Source organism: Ambystoma mexicanum, chromosome 8 (genome assembly GCF_040938575.1).
Source record: "Ambystoma mexicanum isolate Mex_15411 chromosome 8, UKY_AmexF1_1, whole genome shotgun sequence".
In the NCBI taxonomy this organism is placed as follows: domain Eukaryota; kingdom Metazoa; phylum Chordata; class Amphibia; order Caudata; family Ambystomatidae; genus Ambystoma; species Ambystoma mexicanum.
The window spans coordinates 1,112,448,714-1,112,471,191 of NC_090929.1; the positions used below are offsets into that span (position 1 = coordinate 1,112,448,714).

The 22,478-nt window shown below is 46.6% G+C and overlaps 1 protein-coding gene across 4 annotated transcripts in view; it reads right to left on the bottom strand.

Moving 5' to 3' along the window:
• Nucleotides 1–22,478, bottom strand: part of PAOX (polyamine oxidase) — a 572,703-nt gene that overhangs the window by 62,230 nt on the left and 487,995 nt on the right. The window contains exon 8 of one of the 4 annotated variants that reach the window (XR_011268680.1): nt 216–395. The exons of the other annotated variants lie outside the window; for them this stretch is intronic. The gene's annotated coding sequence lies outside the window, so the exon portion shown is untranslated. The remainder of the gene's footprint in view (nt 1–215; nt 396–22,478) is intronic. 4 annotated transcript variants of the gene reach the window in all.

Here is a 22,478-nt window from a genome sequence, read left to right on the forward strand (position 1 = left end):
AATTAGTATTTTGTCTCTGAGCCTGCCCATTAGGTAAGGTTTTTTTTGTTGCCCTTATTGCTTGGAAGAATGCATTAAGTGTGTTTCTCGGATTTCTAATCGCAGCCATGTTCTTTGATTTTTTCACAAAACGTTTGGCCCCTTTGGTCTTTTTTTGTGTTTTTTTTAAAGTGCCAACCTGTGCTTAGCTCTGGAGATCGATGGAACCTACTTACCAAACGATTAGTGCGCAGGCGCAGGAGGCACTGTAGTAGTCGACAAGTCATCAATTGTTTGTATTGCGTCATTTCCATTCATTTCTTCGATTGGTTTTGAATAATATCGGCAAAAGCCAGAAGATGAGATACTGTTTCTGAGGGTACGGTTGGCTGTACTGTAGAAATAATCATTGGCTCCTGTAATGATTTTTCAACGGATGATTATGACTGATTCAGACACTGTGTTGTATTGATTAAATGCATACATCTTGGCCCCCCATTATACTTTTGCAATTATGATTAAGCCATTGTGACAAATCGTGAAGATGAGTCGCTTGTTTTGTTATTTTAGCATTAAGCAGTTCAAACAATTTAAACAAACTCATTATGGTAGTATTAATTGTTGTTAACACCAATTCAATCATAGTAGTGCTCTGAGGGGGGCCTTATTATGTGATTGTCTAGGAGCACGTGGAGTTGGGTGAGCAAATGAAAGTGAGGTTGAATGAGCTTGCGATATTGTTCAGTTAATTATTGACCCATGTACACTGTGCAAGATACTGAATGACATCGTTTTTTAAAGACATGATTCATATTCAATGGTAATATCGTAGCACAATTGGAAACGGGCTCAGGTTGCAAAGGTAAAACTGTTCGAGACTCCACATTCAGTTTTGATACATTCGAAGTCCTCAAACAGCCCAGAGCTCGTGAAGTATTTCGAGTGCTTAAAGGCATAAGAGTGATCGAGGTATGATAGGACTGTGGGACCCTCAGTAAAAAACGCGGCGACAATACAGTCTTGATATGATCGGGCATATTGGATTTTAGTGAATATAAGGAGAACACCATTCAATTAAAATGAAGCAAATTGAATCCAATTACAAATATCCATGATTAAACAATGGATAATTAGAATACCTTGTATAAAAGCCGCCTTGAGCAAAATGTATAATAGGGCCGCCGCTAAGCGGCTAAACAGTCCGTCTACAGTACTTCACGTGAGTGCGTGTGCGTACTCGTAATATAGTGAAGCTTCCGATCTGCTCGGCCAGGGGCGGGACCAGCAATCTACAACGAAACAGACACTAATCAATGGATGTTTCAACACGTAGCAACTACCAAATAACACAGAGAGGCAGTCTGTATGTGCCAGTGGCCAAAGTCACCTTGGTTTCCAAGCAGCCATAAAAATCCACAAAAGATCCACACATTTGTCGGAGAATAGCAGGAGTAGCCATTCCTCTTCAAACAATGCGATCATACCAAGCAGGTACGTCCAATCAGTAATAATAGATTCTGTTTGGTCAGGATTAGCTAGAAATGACAAAGAGGTGGAGCCGTTATTCCTCTAGCTAGAACCTTTGAAACATTCTTTGCATCATGGTCTGTAGAAGGAGCATGGTCTAGCTATTAAAGTGAGGATACAACCCATCCTAGACAGAGTAATCCGTCTAGTAGTCAGGAAAGAGGCATATACCTTAGCTAATGCTGGAGCCAGAGTGGAAATAAATGTTCACTAAAAGGGTGGACAAATACCATCCGGCTCCGGATCCCTAGAATAAGGGAAGCTTAATAGTGCATCTTTCACCACATCTATTGTGATGGGCTTCTTCAAGTCTCCCCTCTGGGAAATCGTTAGGTCCGGGAGTTGTACATGATGCAGTTATCCTGCTTATAAAAAGGGATTAGAGGCTCTTCTTTGTATAATGTGGTAGAGAAACCTACAAATACCTGCAGTTGATCAGATTCTCTATTCAGCAATACTACTTCTGGAGATGTAATCTGCCCGATCATGTGTCTAGTCTCCTGAGCTTTCATTTTGTGTATCAACATTCTATCTCGCCTTTTTGTAGCATAAATGTACACAGGCAATGATAAACCTTATGGGAGCTCATTTCTTTACATCTTTTCTCTAAAGGGCTGAATCTTCATTCACTTGGGCTGTTCCAGGGACACTGTTTGTCCCTGGAACAGCCCAAGTATAGCTGAAAAGAATTTGATACATTCACCCCAGACAACCGCTCTGAAGCCTCCCAGTTTCTTTCCCAGGGCATTCAATCAGTGATGTTTAATTCAAAAGTATTACTTAGTTATACTATGGACCTTTTCCTTAAAGACTGAATCGGAAAGAAACCTTTTGTTTAAGACCCTGGGACGATGGGTTGGTACATCTGGGGTTGAGTTTCAGTGTTATACTTACAGGCGAATGGTCCAAGAACACTATTTTACAATAGCACGCAAGCCATTCAAAACTAGGAAATAATATTTTTTTAAGGTATTTTGAAACATGTGAATAAAACAGTGAAATCTTTGGTTTTGTCATGTTCTGTTCTTCAAATGCCAATTAAAGCAAAATCGTGCATGCCTTCCAATAACATCTTTGAGAATCTGTATTTAGTGGTAAAGGTTGTGATGCACCGGTCTAATAAAGGATTTACTACCATGTTAAAACTGTCTCCTAAAATCAGTTTACCTTTAAAGAATTTTGTAATTTTTCACAGACGAGTAGAAGGAATTATGCTGATTATTCGGAACAAAAACCCAACTAGCCTCTCATCTGTCTTTAAAAGATCCCATATATGGAAACTATAGGTGTTTGTGAAGCAAGATTGCCACTCCCCTTGATTTTGATGGAAAATGTGAATGCACTTGAAGTGGAAATTGTCTGGTTGAAAGATATGTGCATCTTCTGATAAAAGAAGGCATCATGAAGTACAACACAGACAACAGATTCAAGATTCAAAACAAAGTAATTTATTAACGCAAATGTCAGGATAGCAGAAGGCCTAACTTGCCCTATACTGAGGAGGGATTTCCCTACCTGAATAAAACTAAGGAAAGTCTGAGTCAAAGAGTTCAACCTAAAAGTCGGTCTGTGTCCAAAACCTACGCTTGCCCTCACAACTAAAGCTAAATATTGTGTAGGCATGCCAATAATATCAAAAATAGTGATTAACACAAAGTTCTGAACTTCTTCCAGCTTTTAGTTTCCGTTTCAGCTCCCCTTCCCCAAGGTCAAGAAAATCCAACAAGTCTCAAAATTACCTTCTCAGACTCAAGGTAATACACTTCAAAACAATCTTCGGGGTTCCCTTCCCCAACTCCAAGGTAACAGTTCAAAACGCAGAGGTCTTGAGGCTCAATCCTCAATACAAAGTTTGTAGTTAATCAACTCTCAGGGTTCCCTTTCCCAAGATTAGCAACTTGTTTTACAGGTTCAGTCTTTCAAAAGTTCAACACAAATCTAGTTCCACTTGACCCTCCTTCAGGCTTGCTTCAAAAGTTAATTTGCAGTACATTTCTTTAGTCTATTTCACACTGTCTTTGGGTTCTCATAGTTCAGGGTTCACTGGTCTAGGCGCAGTTATTGGACCACACGGTCCACCCATCACAGGTTGCCCAACCAGGATCCCCAGGCTCTTTTGTTGGCCTCTGGACTTCACATGCAGATTCACACTTTTCTGGCTTCTCCTAATTAGCCTCTTGGGTCTGCCAAAACGTGTCGCACTCCTCTATTTGGCCTTGCTGTGCTGCATTTACTCTTAAAGTTCACTTTGTTGGGGTTATGCCCATATTCCACCTTCCTTTGGCACTCTATCACACTTGCACTCTTTCTTATAAGTAACCTTCACATGGACATTTCTTCTTTGGATGCACCTTGCTTGCCCATAGAAATTGTACTCCACTCCACAGTATCATAACCTTAATTACAAGGTTTAATTCAGTTCAGTCTTCACTGAGCATTCGTTTTGCTTGATTTCAAGTTTTCCTTCGTTTCAGTATTCAATATGCATTTGGTATATTTAATTACAAGTTTCCATTTGGTTTAGTATTCAAGATATATTCATTATGTTCAACTTTAGGTTTCCGTTCAGTCAGTAATTCATACGCATTCACTTGATTTAAAGTCACTCTTTTTCTCAGTTCGGTAAATGTTACCTCACTCGCAGCCTGTTAAGAACGTCCTGGTTAGCCATTGCCATCCTTGACACTCACTGGTCTCCGGCGTTGCTCGCCAGTGGCTCCTGCTGCTTCTTTCTTCTTCTGCAATCGACGAGCCAGCTTCTTCAAGTCCCGCTCGCATATCGGGGCTTGCCTTGCACTCGCTGATTGCTCTGCCGCCTCTAGACGGATGCGGATGGCGACCCGCGTCCCACTATGATACCGCAGCTCTTGCTTCCTTGTTGTGTAGGCTCCCTCTCTGGGCTGCTGGCCAGCATCCTAGCTCCTCCACAGGTTCCACCATGGCTGCCTCCTACAAAAACGGGTCCCCCCTGCTTACCAGCCGCCCACAGGCCTTGCTGTTTCTACTCTCCAAAGTGTTCTCTGACTGTCTATTTATACACATGCAGCCTCCTAACAGCTAACAGTTTTCAGGTCTGAATCCTTAATTAGGTTTGCCAGACTACAATAAAGGGGACATGCCGGACTCTCACCATGCTCTGCAGGCATTTTCCTCGTCCCAGGACCCGCATGGTAAAATAAAAGTGTAGTGTGCATCCCTCTTAGTCCCCTCTTCTTTGTCCCAGTACTTTTAAAAGGTTGAGGGGGGAGCTTTTACAATCACCTATACAGGTTGGAGGAAGGGTTGGTTGGTCATAATTAGGGAAAGGGGGATATCATGTCTCGCCTGAGGGTACCCCACTCCCAAACTCCAAAAGGTTGGGATCCAAAAGGGATGGCCTTTCCCTAGTCACCTGAGAAGAGGATACAGGGGGTCTAGGAGTGAGAATACCCACAGGTTTCTCACAATACCTATAATAATCAAATTCTTAGCTAGAACAGTGAAGAATTCTTGAAAAGGTGGTTAACCGTATATTCTAGTGTACAATCTATCTGCTGTGGAAATGTTACGTAAACCACAACTCCATAACCTTAGTAAGGAAAAATAAGTAATCAACAACTCTGTTCTCAAAACCTGGGGACATAACCAAGTACTTTGAACTATCCACCCTTCCATGTTAGCTGAAGTGGAATCGACAAAAGTGCTCAAGAAGCATATTCCTCTGTCTCAAGAAAGATGTGAAGAGTTAGCCCAGGCATTCGAGGAAAAAATGTGAAAGATTAAGGATCAGTTTAAATCTCCTGCTAGACAGGAGTTATTGACAGAGTCAAGATTAAAGTACTGGATAATGTTTAACTGAACCTTCAAATCTTTCCAACCATTAGCATAAGATTCCATGGCAAATCTCATGTGTAAGAACCGTGCAACGGGGTCACCTCTTGACCCATGCCCTGCATGGCCCATGAAAGACTTTCGTTCTTCCACCATGTGATATATGAGTCATATTATAAATAGTTATTTTTCTTCTGGGAAAGTTCCAGACTGTCTTAAGCTTGCAGTAGTGAGCGCCCCCCCCTCCTGAAGAAAGCCACGTTGGATCATAGTGCTCCTGTGAACTTTTGCCCAATCTCTCAGCTTCCATATTTTAGTAGGTTGATGGAAGCAGAGGTAACCTCTCAGCTGCAACATTTTGCGGACACCTCAGGCTGGCTGGATAATGTACAGGCAGGTTTCCGTCCAGGCCATAATACAGAATCAAGGTTGGTGGCTGCTTTGGATGATCTTAGATGGCTAGGTGGACAATGTGAAAACGGGTGCATAGGTATTATTGGATCTGTCCGCAGCCTATGACAATGTGGACTATAAAATCTTGTTGGAGAAGATGTACGAGTTGGGTATTGGAGGTAGTGTTTGGAGGTGGCTGGAATCTTTCCTTGCAAATTATCACAACTGGTGTCCCTGCCACCTTTTTACTCTTTTCAGAAACCTATCACTTGGGGAGTTCCTCCAGGCTCTTCACTTAGTCCTATTCAATCTGCAACCTCTGGCTGAATTAATTCATAGAGCAGGAATAGTTTTCTTTATGTATGCCGACGATACTCAAATGACTTTGCGTCTTGGCACTTTGAAGCAATAGACATGGAGAAATTTTAAATTTGCAGTACAAGTCAAAAATTGGATCTACTTCAATTGTCTTCAGTTAAACGTCCAGAAAACAGACATATTAAGATGTCTACTGGCCTGCCTCTTTTGGTCCCTGACAAGAACCAGCCAAGTCTGTTTGCATTTGGTTGGAGTCAGATCTCTCTATGCCCACTCAGATTAGCAAACACACCGGTAGCTGTTTTTTCCAGCTGAAAAGTCTGAAAAGATTTTTAGATTAGTTTACCTTTCCAGCTAAGGTGCAATTGGTGAATGCATTTGTGTCTAGTTGGTTAGACTATTGTAACTCAATGTGGGACTCCCCAAAAAATCTTTAATGAAACTTCAGGTCATCTAGAATGATGTAGCCAGGACCATCTTTCATTTGAGATGGAACAATCATATCTCTCAGGCATTGCGTGATTTGCATTGGCTTCAGGTGATAAAGCGCATTGAATTTAAAGTCCTCCATTTGGTTCATAAGGCCTACTTTCACAAAGGATCTTCCTTTTTGAAGAGGTGTCTGAGACACTATGCCCCTAACCTTTGTGTTGGGAGGATAGCTCAGGGGCAACACACTCGCCTTGGCAGCAAGAAGACACAAAGCAACACAGGTTCTATCCCCGGGTCCGCGCTTAGAAACCCCTGGGTATTAAGCGTTTTATAAATAACCAATTATAATTAATTATAATTAACCATCATCTTAGATCTGCTGGACTACTGATAGTCCCTAAATTTAGACTTCAGAAGTGGGGCGGACGTGCCTTTTCTGTCCAGGCAGCTAAGTTGCGGAATGCTTTGCCTCCACCTCAACGTCTGTTGGAATATCATTTGGTCTTAAGGAAAACGTTGAAAACATTTATTTTTCCCAGGAAAATGACTACGTTGGTTGGTACTGGAGTTATGCCTGTATGTCCCTTAATATTATGTGCCATGATGTCCTGTCAGTGGCGAGATGTTGAGCGTTATAAATTTAGTACATACATACATCCACAGGCAAAGGTATGATACCAATTTTTTAACGAACCCCATCTACATCAGAAAGTAATTTGGGAATATCCCCTGCTCCATCCTGGAAAGGCAAAATCTCAACAGTAAAGTAACAAGTGCAGGGGGCAGGCACAAACGCCTTAGAAATGTGTGTTTGAGACATTGGTGTAGATGCAAGATATCTTTACTGTTAGGTAACACTGTTCATTAGGTTTTCCATGAGACATCTTGCCTGCTTTAAATATGTGCATAAGCATAGTGTGAGACCACTGCACATCTACTATTAATGCATGAATAGAGCTGGCACATGAGTCAGAGATATGCTGCTTACAGTAAACCCGGATATAATGTGGAAGATGCCCAGCTATCGCTAGGGTTAAGAGGCATCAACCTGTAGAAGGCAGCATAGAGTTGGAAGGTTCTTGTGAGATATTCTGTTCCACTGTTCTGCAACGTATGTTGTATGCTCCCCAATTTAGATGTCTTCCCAGCTAACTGAATTACGTCCACTGCAGACATTAAATTATTCAAAAATGTTAAAAAATAACTCAACCTGTGCCAGGGCTCTTTAGACGCTAGCATAATGGAAAATGCAGCATCAGGAAAGAATGGGACCAGCCTTCTGTAATGGCTAGCTGTCAGCGCAGTGCAAGGACGCCTGAAGTTTTATTGCAGCTGGGTTTACGCAGCGAGAGCGAGAGGAGCCTAGTGCACGCTATGGGCAGCAGGGTGTGAACCATTGTGGATGTTGGCAATGGTGCTGTCTTCCTTTTTCCCTTGCTCACTTGCCGTGTGGATTGTGGCGCTCGCCTACTTTGCTCTGTGATGTACATCTGCTGAAGCGATGTTCCCTCTTCTGTTCTTTCGGCTGCAGCTGCTGTTATACTGCCGGTTTGGTGTCCTGACTTTAGCATGGGGCTGTTGCACCATGGTGAGTTTGAAAAACATGAACTGGCGTCTGGGTGAACTGAGCACAGTTCCATCTTTCTGCTGCCGTCGTGCTTTGGGATGTACTATGACTGAAGTCAGTCAACCAGTTTGGTTAGTGGTTGTGTAATTAAGCCACCTGAGTGCTTAACATTTATTAGTACCCGACAGCAGGCAATCTGATTGGCTCGCGCCGGGTCGTTAGCCGGCTGAGAATCCTTCGATTCTCGGCAGGGATTCCAGCCCCCTTGTCCTTGGCAGGGGGTGTGGCAGCCCCTCAGCCAATGAAGAGGCTCGAAGCTGGGCCATCCCCGCTTGGAGCCTCCCCACGGCTGAGAGGCTGCCTTCGTCCCCCGGCGAGGACTCGGGTAAGGCTTTTTTTTTTAAAATTTTTCCCTTTCCTCCCTCCTCCCTGCCCTCCCCACCCCACCCCACCCACCTTCTTGCTCCTTCGTCCCCGGTGTGGGACGATGCCAGCCTCCAGCCATGTGGAGACTCTAAACGTGGCCATCCCCTCTCTGCGCCTCCACACGACTGGAGGCTGCCATCGCCCCCGCTGGGGATGCAGGTATGTTTATTTTTTTTTAAAACTTTTTTCTTCCCCTCCTGCCCCCCCAACCCCATTTACCTTCTGCTCCTTTTTTTTGGGAGCGGACGCGCTGGGAACTTGATCCCAGCGTGTCCTCTCCCGATGGCCGCCATGGAAAGGAAAAGCGGACTCCGTTTTCCCTTTCCGGGTGGCCGCTTTCTTGGAATTTTTTTTTTTTTTTTCAAAACGCTGCAGCATTTCGGGACAGAAAAAAATGCTTTTAGTGCCCGGTCACGCAGATATTGCGGGCCGGGGTACTAATAGCAATATGCCCCTTGTGGCAGGGGCATTACCGGCTCAGGTAATGCCCCGGGGTCTTCCTTAAGGCCCTCGCTTCGCTAACTATGGTCCCCGGGCATTACCTGAGTCATAATGCCCCCACCGCTCTGGGCCTTTTGCTTTATTAACCTGTAGCCATGTGGTGGAGTGGCTGTCCAGTTTTGACTGCCTTATCCAGTGTAGTAGCAACTTGGGTTACCTGTTGTTGGTCCAATCTTTACTGCCCTGTATTGCTGGTCCTCTACTGGCTAACTTCATATGTGATCGCTTGCATTATATGCTTGCCTCCCTCTTGCGCCATATGAATTCCATTGGACTCCTACATTACCCTCCTTTTGCAGTCTTTTAGTGCTTTAAGCTAATTTGTCCTACAAAATTCATGCATGTGCGAGACCCCCATCTGTATCGTTCTATTGGTTCATCTTTACTGTCCTGCTGTTTAACTTGGTTATCATAACTGTGATTGTACCAACTAATTAATTATGTACAGCGCTTTGGTGTAAAGCACCTTAGAAATTAATAAAATACAAATACAGACAACGCCTCCAGAAGAACAAGTTACTTACCCATGGTAATGTTCTTTCGACTGGATGTTCCTCATCTTATGATATTTCCATATCCAGCTTCAGCTGCTTTGGGCATTTTTTCAAGCAGAGGGCGCTGCGCGTCGATGCCTGTCAACTCAGTGTCCCTCGGAGGCCTCCGTCTCGATGTTGACATCATCGATGGTATAAAGCGCGCGCAGCACCGTTGGCTTAAGTTCAGTTTTTAACGTTTACAGGATATCCTACACCAACAGTTATTCCTGAAAGAGCGATGGCTGCAATCACATGGAAAATTCTACTGCGGGGCAGGTTGGAAGGGGCGATGAGAAATACATGAGAGGATCATCCAGTCAAAAGACCGTTACCATGGGCAAGTAACTTGTTCTTCAAATGGATTGTGTCCTCCCACGTATTCCTCATTTTAGGATAAACTCTCAAAGCAGTGCATGTATTCCTTGGGTGGGGGGGGGGGCAGAATTTGTAGACTAATTTAGGAGTTCCTTTATAGGTCTGTGTGCACAGAATGTAGCACTGCCTTTCCAAATAAACCGGTTTGAGGAAGAGTCCAGATGATAGGGTTTGGTAAAAGTGTGTGCGGATGAACATGTGGCAGCCGCACAAATATCATTAATTGGGACCCCCCTCTGTAATGCAGAGGAGGTAGCCCCTGGTCGAATGAGCTCTAAGACTCTCTGGAGGATCCTTTCGCGCTAATCTGTAGCATTCGGATATTCCTAAAATGATCCATTTTGATAAAGTTTGTTTCGAAATTGCCATACCCAACTGGGTAGCCTAAAAAAAATTGGTCATCACGTCTTATATTAGACATCCTGGAGATGTAGAAACTCAGTGCACGCATTGGATCATGCCTGTGTAACCTCTCCTCTTCCTTTGCAGGATGAGGAGGATAAAATGAAGGTAACATTATTTTCTGAATTAAATGGAACTCAGACACAATCTTAGGTAAGAAGGTAGGCTTAACCTTAGGGACCAGATTGTATAAGGAGGCTTGCAGGACAAGGCCTCAATTTCACTCACTCTTCGGGCTGATGTGATGGCCACTAAAAGGATGTTTTTTAAAGTTAATAACCTTAAAGGACAGGAATGGAGAGGTTCAAAAGGAGCACACATTAGAAATGCCAATACCAAGTTGAGGTCCCAAATTGGGACTTGAAATGGGGCCGGAGGAAATGTATTTGTCAGTCCTTTTAAGAATTGGATCACAAGTGGGAACTTGAAGAAAGATACCTCTTCAGAGGAGCATTTAAAAATAGAGAGCGCTGCTAGATACCCCTTAATTGTACCAACCTGGAGCCCCAGATTGGCCAGGTGTAATAAGAATGATAACACCTTAGGTGGACTGCATGTAAAAGGATCCTTATTCTTATCCCTGCATCAGCTGCAGAATTTGTTCCAATGTCAGCGGTACAAGGATTTTGTTGCTGGCCTTCTGGCCAAAAGCCAAATCTCCATTACGTCATCCGAGAGGTCCTAATCCTTAAATATCAACCTCTCGGGAACCATGCGTGAAGGTTGAGAGTCGTGACCTCTGGATGGAGAACCCAATCAAATAAATATATATATATATATATATCTTTTTGTGGAAGATGTATTGGGGGGCAGATGGACATGTCCAGAAGGTGTCTGGGTACCACGTCCTCCTGGCCCAATCCGGAGCAATTGGGATCATGGATTTCCTCAACCTCTTCACACCGGTCGCAAACAGATCCACTTGAGGGGTTCACCAAAGAGTGAAGATCTCTTGAAGGGCTTCCTGAGCTAGTTCCCACTTGTGGGAGAATGTGCTCTGCCTGCTCAGAGCGTCCGTCGCCGTATTCTCCACTCCGGCTAGGTGAACTGCTGATAGGGAGATTCCTTCTTGAATTTCCAAGTACCAGAGCTGCATTGCTTCTCTGCACAGTAGTAGTGCCCCCACACCTCCTCTCTTGTTGAGGTAGTACATGGCCACTGTGTTGTCCGTCATTATCAGGACATTCTTTCCACGCACAGAGGGCAGAAAGGCTTTCAGCGCTAGTCTGATTGCCGTAAGGTTAAAAAAAGTTTGATATGTAGTTTGGACTCCAATGGAGGCCAACGACCTCCGATTGTCAGATATGTTGGTATGTGGAAGGGGCGCTGTTGCGCAAACGAAGATGGCCGCTTGATTGTGTGCTCCCGCTCCAACTAAAAATCCTGGGTCTAGACATCCTGTTGGACGCCGCCCGGAGAGCTGAAATTCAAGGCACAGACGGCCTAAGCACCCGTCCATACCTCGAGAAAATCCTGGACAGCTGCTTGAGTGCTGCCCGAAGTTGTGCCCGTTTGATCCTGGTCCGGCCCATGCCGAGGGCGCGATCCGCCTGAGGGCTCTGCGGTGAAGCAAGTAGTGGCCGCGGATGCGAGTAGGTGTGAGGCCGCGGTGGTCGGGGCTTGCGCTGGTGCAACGCGCTGAGCCTTCACACACGACGGAGGACTGTGCCACGGGCCGAGAGGGAGCGAGGCACCAACACTGAACTAGGCACCAATCCGAGGAGGCCTGTGGCTGGTCCAGGGGCCGCACTGTGTTTGCTGGGGCCCGGAGTGCGCTTGCGGCTGGAAGCGCGTGGACCAGAGGTGACGCTCTGGAATATAAGTAAGGAGGCGGTGGAGCGGCGGTTGGGGGGAAGGAGCCATACACCCAGGCTCATACGTGGAAGGCAGCTTCGACCTCCCCCCCTCCCCCTCCACGGCTGGATGGCGGGTCGCGGTCGGCCGGGCTCTTCTGTGGGGCTGCTGCATCCGGAGCTGTGTGTCTCCTGGTCCTGGCAGGTTCCGAGCTGCGTATTGCGGGCCTGCCCGGACTCGGTGGGACGAGCTTGGCTGGGCGCTTCCTGAGGCACCCAAAGTAGCAACATCCGTCGATATTTACCTGAAGGGGCTGGTGGGGGTGAGAATCCATCTGGGATCTACTGGCTGCGGCGGGCACAGCCCCATTCCCCTTGCCACTCCAACGGTGGCCGTGTTGGGGCTCCCGACTTGGTTAGCCTGTGTTGCATATCTGCTTTATTGGACAACTGAGGGCAGATAAACCCCGGACGATGCGGGATTGCTCCATAATCGTATCCTTTGTCGAATCTATGTGGGAGGACACAGTCCACTGGCAGCAGACACCCCGTGACCCCCTGGAACCTCCCTTTTTCACTACTAGGCTACCTCTGCCAGTATCCGCATCTACACACGACGTGAGTCAGGGGTAAGAAAGGGGGGAAGGATAATACCACAGAGCAGTGTACCCCCGAATATATAATGAGCGAACCACAGAAATCTGGAAAAGCGGGCAAGACCCCCGGCAACAAGAAGAAAGGCCCTATGGACGCCTACACGGGTGGCCAGACCCAGACCACAGCTGCAGAGGTATGCACCAGCGCTAAAGAGACCCTGTGCACCGAGGGTGAGGAACAAGAGGACAGGCTAACAATAGTTCAAAATGGGTTCCGTGCAGTTAACATTAAGTTGGACGACATAGTATCCACTATAGGCTCTCTTAAAGCAAGGGTTGAAAAAGAGTGCACGTGACACTGAAACGGAGAACAGAATAAGCACTAACGAGGATGCCATTGCACACCATAGCAGAGATATCAACCAACTCAAGGAGGCCATGTCAAAAATGCAAAACAAGTGCGAGGACCTGGAATCGCGATCAAGGCGTAACAACATCAGTGTGGTGGGAGTGGCAGAATCATTTGGCGAAGGCCAGATGGAGAAGCAGCTGGAAGCACTACTTAAATCCGTATTCGGGCCGGAGGCATTCTCAGACCATTTCCTAGTGGAAAGGGTGCATCGCACTTCGGCCCCGTCCCCTAAACCAGGTGCGTCTCCGCGCACGATAATTGCGAGGCTCCTCAACTACAGGGACAGAGACACAATACTGCGGATGGCGAGAGAGGCTGCAACACTCCAATATGACAGGAACCGTATCCATATATACCCAGATTTTTCTGCCGGGGTTCAGGCCAGTAGAAGATCCTATGAACCGGTCAAAAGTCTCCTCAGAGACCGCCAAGTTTCGTATCCCTTGATGTTTCCGGACAAAGTGAGAATACAACATGCGGGAAGGGCGTACTTCTTCGAGTCCCCGGCTGAGGCCACGCAGTACATTGAGACCTCTATACCTCTTCCTCCTAGAGGGGGCAGACCGGCACAAAACAACAGGCCCAGACCGGAAGACTAGGACACACGTGTTGTTTGCATATTAGTATGGCCTCTGTGCCGTATGAAACTCGGATTAGTGGAAAAATGGTCTGGGCGGCTCCATCTAAGTTTATCATTGGAGTGTTGGGGCCAAATCGGTGGTCATGTGGAGCGACATGCCCACCCCTGGAATGCTCCATCAGTTAATTGGGATATGTCATCAAGTTGGGGGTGATGATGTGGGAGGGAGGGAGGGAGGGAGGGGGAGGGGAAGGGAGTTTTTTTGCTGACGGGAGAAGTTTTAGTGACCAATAGAGATGAGTGACCCCAGTTATAGCTTGGCGATGGTTACCTGTTTGTTGCTTGTTAAAAAAGTGGTCGCACTGGGAGTGGAGCTGTTCGGCTGGCATAGAATGCACAGTTTTATCAGATGATTACAGCCTATGGTTTCTCTAATGTGATATGGGGAGGTGACTTCAACGTGGCTCTGGACCCTGTGTTGGATACGTCCTCCAGGGTCAATAGAACACCTAGTAAAACTGCCTCTACCCTGGGCAGCATCCTTGTTCAATTGTCAATGGTGGATGCCTGGCGTATGATACACCCTGGGGACAGGAGATATACGTATTACTCTTCGGTTCACGACTCCGAGTCCAGGATAGATTATTGGTTTGTCACATCGGTTATGTCCTCTATGTTGCAGAAATGTGAAATCTTGCCCCGTACGTTCTTGGACCATTCCCCAGTGCTGATAGAATTGAAGATTCAGAATGCCCCTTGTCCCGCTGTGAGGTGGAGAATGGCAAGTGGAATGTTGGGAGACCCTGGGGTGGTGGAAACACTACATATGGAGATAGCAGACTTTTTCACCAATAATGTGGGAACAGTAAACACATGCTCTACTGTCTGGGAATCTTTTAAAGTGTGGGTCAGAGGAGTACTGCTGTCCAAATCTGTTGGCATGTTAAGAGCCATGCGCGCTGAACTAGCGGACATTGAAAGTAATTTGGGAGTATTGGAGGGAGATTACACCCGGACACAGAATAGGGACCTGTTGGCGGACATACACACACTTGCAGAAATTTGATAAACTGGCCGCTAGGGAGGTGCAGTACGCGGCGGCCCCCATGCGCGCACTTAGATACGGTGAAGGCAAAAAGGCTGACAGGACACTCTCTAATCTGCTTAAGTGTAATAAACAACCTAACCAAATTACTAGCATACAAACAGAACAGGGGGAGGTACTTTTAAGGGAAGATGAGATAAATAAAGAATTTGTCAAATTTTATACCAAACTGTATTCTAATCAAGATAAAAAAATTACCCTTAGACATTAAAAACTATCTTGCGACTCTCAGCCTACCCCAACTCCCAGAGGCTGAACGTGCAGCGTTAGATCAGCCGATATCGGCAGAAGAGGTCACTGAAGCTATTAAAATGTTGACATCAGGAAAGGCGCCGGGATCTGATGGGATAGGGGCAGAATTTTATAAAGAATTCCGGGAAGAGATTGTCCCGGTGCTTCTGCGGGTGTGGGAGGAATCCCTTGAATGCAATTTACTACCACCATCTTTGAGAGAGGTGGTGACCACAGTGCTCCCCAAGCCACGACGACCACCACAGGATGTGTCGTCCTACAGGCCCCTGTCACTCATAAACACGGACGCTAAAATATTCGCAAAAGTGTTGGCCAATAGACTCTTACCAGCGGTCCCTGGGCTGGTCCATCCTGATTAAAATGGGTTTATTCCCGCCAGATCCACATCCCTAAATATCCGTAGGCTCTTTGGTCTAATGGCACAAATAGACCTCAAGAGAAGCGCGGCTGCAATATCCTTAGACGCCGAGAAAGCCTTTGATTCGGTGTCCTGGGTCTGCCTTCTTGCGGTACTTGAAGCATTTGGGATGGGCCCTAACTTTATTAGGTATGTGAAGCTACTATACACCGAACCCGGGGCACGAGTTCTGACTAATAGGTCCCTTTCAGACCTGTTCTTGTTGGGCAGGGGCACCAGAAAGGGCTGTCCGTTCTCGCCCCTGCTGTTTGCACTGACTATAGAACCTATGGCAGCTGCGATGAGGCTGAGCCACACTGACAAGGGCATAAATATAAAGGGGTCCATCCAATTAATCTCACTATACGCCGATGATACGCTATTATACATCCGTGAACCTAAAATAAATTTAGCACCCATTATGGTGGAAATACAAAACTTTGCGGCTTACTCTGGGTACACAGTGAACAGAGCCAAGTACGAAATATTTCCACTCACACCATCTACTGAGCACCCCGACGTGCTGCACAGACTTAAATGGTCAGATCGACACATTAGATATTTAGGGATCCTGGTATCCAGGGATAGGAACACGCTATACCAGGACAACTATGAGACTACACTGCAGACCATCATCACGAAACTCCAGATATGGGGGCGGTTGCCGATATCTCTACACGGATGGGTGGCGGTCCTTAAAATGGGAATCCTTCCCAAGCTGCTTTATCCGTTTGTCAACATTCCCATATGGCCGGGAAGAACCTTTTTTGCTAAGCTCCGTTCCATAGTGGTGACATTCCTCTGGAATGGGAAAACTGCTAGGATTAGCTGGGAGAAGATGGCTGAGTCGTACGCCACAGGCGGTATTGCAGCTCCTGACTCAGAACTATATTTCCATGTGGCTCAAGCACAATTTGCAAAACATTGGTAGGATACCACGCAGGAGATACCCCATGCACTAAAAGAGGAATACACCACACACCCCACAAATATACAATCAGTCATCTTTGATACACAATACAGGGACACGTGCGAGTATAACCCTGGTAGCTGCACGGTTAAGGCATGGGAGGCCATATACAGAATATTGAAAATAGAAACACCCTAAAATCCAGAGGTACCTCTCTGGAACTATCCAGGTATACCCCCCACACATGACAGCACAATACAGGAGGCCTGGGACCCCAACATGGAAATGAAAATTGGTGATATGTTCATAAATGGCAAATTTGCGTCCCTTGAGGAAATATTAAGAGCGTTTGGAGGCGGCCAACTTAGAACACTTCAATATTACCGCATACGGTCTGCATTTCAAAATAAATAGCCGCTGTTCCCTGACAAACCCCAACCACACCCATGTTTAAAGATGGTGACTGATGTGGGTGGCCTAGGAATCTCTAAACTGTACACGGCAGTACAGGCCCAAACCCCCACTAATAATCAAATAAAAGAAAAATGGGAAAGGGATTTACAGATGCCCATCGAAGACGAGAAATGGAATAGATATTGCTCACTGACTAAAAAAAGTCTCCCTGAACGCAGGCCTGCGGTTGATTCAATTCACGATTCTTAACAGATTACACTACACCCCTATTAAAATACCGAAATTTACCCCAGGCGCGTCGGATGCATGCCCCAAATGTAATATGCCACAGGCAGGAGACTATCATATGTACTGGGAATGCCGGGTGGTGCAGAACTTTTGGAGGGAGGTCGCTGAAATGTTGGAAGAGATCACACAGATTCCCCCAGACCTGAAGCCCCAAAAATACCTTTTTGGAGATATAGGCAAATGTTCCGAGAAAGTTAGAAGATTGTTCAATTTTGCATGCGCAATTGCTAAAAAATGTATTCTATTCAAGAGGAAAAATGCGAGCCCACCCAGCATAAACCAATTTCTTCACGAACTAACGTATGTGAATGAGTCAGAGGAACAATATGTTATGACCCGACCCACAGCCTGCAGACCTAAAGATATATGGGGCCCATTCAGAACATATTTATGCAACTTGGCCTCTGATAACGACGAATCTGTGTGATGGTATATAAATGTCATGATCATGATGTCAATAATTTGTTTGTATATGTATGGTGCAGGCGGAGGAGTGTCATGTATCTCTGTGTAGCCACTAATAAAAAAAGTTTTTAAAAAAAAGATATATTGGTATGTGCTCCGCACCCTGTGAGTGAGGCGTCCATTACTACTTTTATCTCCGGCCATGGCTGCCAAAAAGGTTCTCCCTTCAGAATGTTGTCCTCGCAGGCACACCACATGAGATCCTGTGCGACCCTTCTTGGAACCTGAAGGAGATCTGACATTCTGCCTGAGAATTGAGACCATGGAGTCCTGAGAGCCCACTGGAGAGATCTCATTCTGAGGACCGCCGCTGAGACCGGAAAAGTTGCAGGATGCCATGAGGCTGAGCAACCTCAGAAAGTTGAAGGCCGGGAGACGCTGGGCACGTTGGAATTTGGTAACCAACTGCAGAATGTCTTGAGCCCTCACTACTGGTGGCAAGACTTTTCCCAGGTCTGCATCTACGACTGCTCTAATGAATTGGAGCCTTTGAGATGGGATCATGTGGAACCTCTTGAAGTTGAAGGAGAAGCCCAGCCCGTGGAGGGAATGACAGATGTAGCTGTAATATTCCAGGGCATGTTTGGGGGAACTGGCCCTGATCCGCCAATCTTCTAGTTAGGGGGTAGACGTGAATCCCCCCTCTACTGAGACTCGCTGCCACCACCGCCATCAACTTGTTGAAATCCCGAGGTCAGACCAAATGGCAGACCTCGCCAACGGTGAACCTCAGGTACTGTCTGTGCTTGTGATGGATTGGCACATGAAAGCAAGCATCCTGAAGGTCAAATGATACCATCCAGTCCTGAAGGTGGAGGGCTGAAAGGATCTGAGAAAGGGTAACCATCTTGAACTTGTCTTTCCTGAGGAATTTGTTCAAATCTCTAAAGTCCAAAATGGGTCTCAATCTTCCATCCTTCTTGTGAATTAGGTCTCCTCTGCAGGTACTGGTTCTATAGCACCCTTCTCTAGCAGGGTCAAGATTTCATGCATAAGGAGGGGATCTGGAACTTTGAAAGAGCTGTTCCCCAGTGGATTATCTGAGGCTTTTTTAGAAAGGGAAGACAGTAACCCTGGGAAACTGTTTCCAATGCCCACGCATCTGAAGTAATGCCTCGCCATTCTTTCAGATGCAGTGAGAGTCTGCCTCCGACTGGGGACTTGTGAACTAAGGCCTCAGTGAGGTTTTGAGGCGGCTGGAGGAGTGGCCGATGGTAAAGTAGCCGCTGCCTGAACTGTATTAGTGCCTCTTTCCCATCCACCACGGGGGAATCTTTTTTGACCTCTTTGATTTGACAGTCCTCTCCCTCTTCCAAATGAGGAGCAAAAGCGAAAGGACCTAGCCCTCCAAGGTGTGCCGGTGGGGTGGTTTTGTGGCTGTCTAATAGCGGCACCAAGGGATTTTGCTGCTGCTTTGGAGGTCTACAGTTTCTCGTCAGCCTTGTTAAGAAGTCCGGATTGCATACCTTGAGCAAAACCAAACTTTCTTAACCAGGCAAATCTGCGCATTACTGTACTAGGCGCCATTGACTGCTGATACTGTCAGCAGTGTCAATACCTGTCTAGAGGGATTCACACATCGCGTCCTTCCCATCCTTGACTAGATTTAAAAATCTGTCTCTTTTGTCTCCTTCGTGGATATGCTCAGCCGCCATTGCTATACATTCCCAAATAGTGTAAGTGACCCTGGCCAACGTGCACGTAGCATTCACTGACTTTACGGCCATACACCACGCAGAGAAAACTTTCTTGCCCAAAGCGTTGTAATGCTGGTCATCTCCGTCTGGGGGGAATAGTCGGGTATGCGTTTTGTTTAGAGGTGGATGTGGCAGCCTGTACCACCAAACTTTCAGGATTGGGATGCTTTGTCATAACTGGGGTCACTATTGGACGCTCTTCATTTGTATGTTAGTTTTTTATTTACTGCCGGAATTAATTCTGGCATCTCCCAATAAGTATTTACTCGCCTTTGCAGAGCCACATGAAAAGGAAGAATACGATCCTCCTGGGGTCCTTTAACTAGGATGTCTGTAAGATCATCCTGCTCATATATTGGTGTGGGTCTTTTCCACCCCATGTATTCCACCTCTCTGGATATTAAATGTCTGTAAAACCCTTCCGCACGGTCAGTAGGATCAAGTCTTCCAAAATCCAATTCTGGTGTCGTATCTAGTCCATTTGCATTTTGCAGGGTCTCCTGTACATTTTTCAACCTTCATTCCTCCGAGATCAAGGGTTCAGGGACCCCAGGTGCTCCCTATTGAATGCCAAAAGTGACGTGAATCTTGAGAGGAATATTTTACTTCCTCACAAATTGAAGAAAGTGATTAAAAAAATCCTTTCTTGGTAGTGGTGTATATAATTTCTCTGTAATCCTCAATGGTGTGGTGCCGACATATTTGACACCGTTGACGTTGAGGACTTGTTAGGGTCCGACGAAGTCTCTTTCGGTGTCAAGGACTTCTTCCTCGAGGAAGATTTGTCTCAACTCTAGGGATGATTCGACCACTCATGGAGCTTTTTCCTTGCCTCCTGGGCCCAATGCGCACAGGTTTTGCATGCAGTGTGTTTCGACCTGGGCATGGCTTTCATAAGTCTTCGAGGGGGTCAAGCCCGCATTCTCAAATACTTTCATCATTTTGACTCTGAAATTCTCCCACTCAGCTGGGGGAGGCTGATTTCGTCGGGCATTTAACCAGTTCTGGGCAGGAACAAGACGGCGACCTATGGTGCCTTTTCTCCGAACCCCGTGAAGATGACGAGTGGTGTGAACCACTCCGTGATCTCAATCTTTTTGTCTTCTTTCGACTACAAGAAATATTTCTCGACTCGTCTGAAGACTGTCTTTTAGACGGAGTCGTCGATGGGGATTTAGACCTACCCGTCGCAAATCTTCCTCTTCGTTCTTTCTGGGCTTTCACAGTCATAGATAGGCAGGCCTTACAGTCGAAGGTAGTGTGAAGGAACCGAGGAACCACAGAAACACCTGACGGGGGTCTGTGAGGGACATCTCCGTCCCACAGTCCTGGCACTTCTTAAACCCTTATCTCGGAGACGTAGCTGATGATGCCAGTCTAATGATTTTCACTCGAAGATTCTCGTAGGCAACCAAAGCGCACCGTATCCGAAGCAACAGCTTTTGCAGAAAACATAACTGAAGCCAATGGTTGCTGCGCGCGCTGTATACCATCGATGACGTCAACATCGAGACAGATGCCTCCGAGGGACATCGAGTCAACATGCATCGACGCACAGGGACTTCTGCTGGAAAACATTTCCAAAGCAGTTGAAGCTGGATATGGAAATATCAGAAAATGAGGAATACGTGAAAGGACACAATCCATTCGAAAAGTGCTTTTCAGTCAGGCCGGCAGGTTAAGCCGACTCACATTCATGCCAGAGCGTTCGATGGTAGAGAGCTGGGGAAAGTCTCAAAAGGCACGATTCATACGCAAAGTACCATGGCGAGTGCAAGTATATTCCAACACGTTACAATTTGGGATCCATCTGCTGAGTGCGTTTCCACAGCAGATGCGCACTGCGTTAAACACGGACAGGCTTTATCTGCTTAAAGGTTTCACCTTCAGGCTCCGGGAGTTCCCGTCAATGGCTTTCAGTGGATGTGGCTTAAACAGGGCTTCGGTACAGACCTCCGATTTGTCTAGAAGATCTCTGCTGCACCTTTGGGATGGGCACAACACTGTTACATGCAGCAACCCAAAATATTCTCTCAGTTCTCTGTGCTCCACTCTCGCTCTCCATTCTACCCTCTGGTCCGACACTCTGCTTTGATGTTCTCATCTCCTCAGATATACCCCTTTCGAATCCTCTCACCACTCCTCTCTCTTGGACTGACCACTCTGCTTTCCTCTCACCTGAAACTCTCTGTCCCTCAGGCAAAGCCCACCACAGCACCGCCACCTACCTTCTTGGTCATTTGGCCCATGAGGCATGTGTCAGTGGATGCCTTTTCCTCTACTTTCTCTGCTCCTCCTACTCCTGCAGCTGACTCACACTCTGACACAGCCCCCTCTAACCTGCATCTTTCTATCTCCAACACTCTGGACACGGTCATGAGAATCCGTCTGAAGCCTACCTCCAAGTGCAACTCTTGGTATGACCTCGACCTCACCACCCTGAAATGCAAGTGCAGGGTGGCTGAGAGAAAGTGGAGGGCTTTGGGCCTATCCTCTGACAAACTGGCTCGCTGCCTGCTCCAAAGGTAATACAGCCTCTCTGTCCTGTCAAGAAGAGAGTCCACATCCAAGCCCGCATCTCTGTGGCCTCAAACAACACGGCCAAACTCTTTAAAATCTGCAAGGATCTGGGCCAATCCTTCTGCAGTCTCCACCTCTCCTGTCCCCTCCCAGGCCCTCTGTACGGTTCTGGCTTCTCACTTCACCACTAAAACTCAGGACATCCTGTCCTCGCTCTCCTCTTCCTCTCCAGCTACCACCCCCGGCCCGCCTTTGGCTGCCTCTCCCTCTCCTTCTCCTCTTTCTCTCTGAAAACACCTCACAAAGTTTCCAGACCAGTCCGATCTATGAAAGTGTCGTCCAAACAGGTGCTCCCCTGCTCCTCCAGAACCATCAAGGACCACATCGACAGCCTCGCTCCAGCCTTGGCTGAATTCTGCGATCACTCTTTCGCCAATGGATCTTCCCCTCTTCTCTCCTCAAGCACTCCCTTGTGCATTCCCTCTTTAAAAAGTCATCTGCCGATCCTACCTGTCCGGCAAACTATCGCCCGATCTCTATCACTCCTTTCCTGAGCAAACTCCTGGAACAGCTAGCCATCTCTCAGCTTACTCTCCACAGTGAATCTGTTGGTTGTCTCCATGACCAGTCTGGCTTCAGAGCAGCCAGAGGCACGGAAATAGCTCTCCTGAACACCTGTGAAGATCTAGTCTCTAATCTTGACTCCAGCCTTCCTTCTGTCCTCATCCTTCTTGACCTTTCCTCTGCTTTTGACACAGTCAATCCCGCCATCCTGATCAATCA